The sequence below is a fragment of the Lathyrus oleraceus genome, chromosome 4 (assembly GCF_024323335.1).
Source record: "Lathyrus oleraceus cultivar Zhongwan6 chromosome 4, CAAS_Psat_ZW6_1.0, whole genome shotgun sequence".
NCBI classification, from domain to species: Eukaryota; Viridiplantae; Streptophyta; class Magnoliopsida; order Fabales; family Fabaceae; genus Lathyrus; species Lathyrus oleraceus.
The window spans coordinates 33996234-33998831 of record NC_066582.1 but is presented as its reverse complement, the minus strand read 5'-3'; the positions used below and the strand labels follow the sequence as shown (position 1 = coordinate 33998831).

General features: G+C 40.5%; 1 non-coding gene across 1 annotated transcript; it reads right to left on the bottom strand.

Annotated features, from left to right (window-relative positions):
* Window positions 1-2045: 2045 nt before the first annotated feature.
* On the bottom strand, window positions 2046-2152 carry LOC127077367 (small nucleolar RNA R71). Its single transcript, XR_007787193.1, has one exon. It is a non-coding gene; the product is annotated as a small nucleolar RNA R71 (small nucleolar RNA).
* Window positions 2153-2598: the final 446 nt, after the last annotated feature.

Sequence of the window (2598 nt, the reverse complement as noted above, 5' to 3'; positions counted from 1 at the left end):
TGAAGATTTTGCTAATGTGACGATCACCACACATTCATGACGCTCGTCACGACCCAGACTGTGACGACCGTCACAGGCCCATGACGAGCGTCACACGGCCACAAACTGTGCTTTGAAGCAGTCAGCAACAGGTACCCAAACGTGCCTAAATTTCCTCCAACAAACTTTTCCCATGGATTCCTCTCTCAAGAGCAAGTGTTCCTTGATTCTCTCAACTACCAAGACCCAATGGACACTATATAAAGGACTCAATTGGGAAAAATTGGGGAGGCCTACTTTGATATTTACGCTCTGCAATTTAATTTTCAGCTTTCTAGCATTCAACATTTTTTCTTTCTTTCCAGCAACCTTGTTTCCGTTGCCTTATTGTATTCGCCATTCTTTTTATAGTTTCCCATTTTCCATTAGTTTTCCAGTTAGCCATAGTAGTAGTTTACACTGGGGAATAACTACACTTTATTAGTTTTTAAGTAGTAATCTGTATTGAAGAAGCAAAGTCTACCGACTTGTGGAGGACTGCTCAAGTGCTCCAAGAATCGCTTACTCTGTACTTCGATCTCCAGGTTTTTATTGAATTATTATTATTATTGTCCGTTTATTGTTATAAGCATGTTTGCCGCTAAGTTAATCTGTGTATGCCTTGTGTCTGCTTTATTTAATATGTCCGGCTAAACTACCAGTATCGGTATGTAGCAACTTTATTTGATGGGATTTAATAATAACCGGTGAAAACCCTTTTTCTCAAATAACCTTTTAGGCTGAAGTTTTTAATTTAAATTTAATTAACTTTATCACAAAAGCGTGAAAAGCTATTTAATATGATTTTGCCACGAGATTGGGAAATTAACTAAGGTGAGAACCAACAATCGCGAGAGCGTGAGGCTCGAGCTGGATAGTAAAAATTAGGCATTGAGTTTAAAAACAGCGAGAGCACTTTAAAAGCAATTAGAACTTATTTATTTTCAAAAAGTAATTTTGACTTCAAATGGGACAGCGAGAGCATACATTCTGACTTAAAGTTATAGGCTGAATCAACAACCACGAGAGTGTGAGATAAAGTCTTTTAAATAAACATTTTCTACTGAGAGATATTTGGCATTCAAACTATTCACCGGTGACTTATCAAATCCCCGACGATTAATGCGCTGCATACTGATCCCTTCCATTAATTCTTTATTAAAACCGAAAATTTCCCTTAGATTTACTATATTACCCCCGAACTTCTACTAATCAATTCCCTTAGCTAAACATAGTGACGTTAGTAGCACTAGTTTGACCATAGGTCCCTGTGGGATCGATATCTTTTAAAACTAAAGCGACTAGATTGTGCACTTGCAGTCAAGTACCCGACAGACTATATTTTATATATAGCCATGATAAGCATCAAGTTTTTGGCGCCGTTGCCGGGGACCTGTTTTAGTCGAATAGTGCGATCCTTTCGTTGCACGGTATAGACTAAGGTAAAAACAAAAACTAATCTTCTCTCCTTTTCTTTCCCTGATTGTATGCCAAGTACTCGCTCACAAGGCGATAACTTAGCACCACCAATCCCCGAATTAGAGCGTTTCCTATACGTGAGACGCCGAATACACGAATATCAACAAAAGTACGGTATTCCCGATATCTCATTCCCTCTTAAATCAGATGAAAAACCAAACATGGATGACGAAGTACCACAAAATCGTCCTCTTAAATTCTACGCTACCCCATCTCAATAAGAACCTCACAACAGCATTGCAGCTCCCGCTATTAATCAAAACGATTTCGAGTTGAAACCCTCACTCTTATCAGCCGTCCAACAACATCAATTTGTTGGAAATCCAACAAAAGATCCTAATGAACACCTGACCAAGTTTGTGCAGTACGCCGATACTGTAAAAGCGAATGGTGTATCTCAAGATGCGATAAGACTGCACCTTTTTCCCTTTTCACTAAGAGACAAAGCTTGGGCTTGGTTGCAATCCTTTCCCTCCAACTCCGTTACAACATGGGAGGAGCTGAAGAACGTCTTCTTATCCCGATACTTTTCGCCGAGCAAAACTGCTATGCTGAGAGCTCAAATCAACGGATTTAGGCAAAAAGATGTGGAATCTCTCTACGAAGCGCGGGAGAGATACAAGGACATGATGAGAATATGTCCATATCACGGTCTAGAAGACTGGGTGATCATTCACACGTTTTATAACGGGCTTCTGTATAACACAAGACTTACAATAGACGTTGCCGCGGGCGGTGCACTTATGGATAAGCCATACACCGAAGCCTATCAACTCATTGAAAACATGGCCCAAAACCATTGCCAATGGGGAGGTGAACGAACTCCAGTGGAAAAGTCCCAGACTAAGGGTGGAATGTACGAAATCAGCAGCCTTGACCATGTTCATGCAAAGGTAGATGCCCTTGTCCAAAAATTAGATAACTTGACCATACCACCCGCAGCCACCGTGGTTGCTGTAACTCCAAACTGTGAGTTATGTGGAAACCCTGGACACACTGCACAAGAATGTCAAATATTAGCAGGAGTCCCAACATATCAAGTGAACTACACACAAGGAAATCCCTATTCAAATACTTACAACCCTGGTTGGAAAAACCATC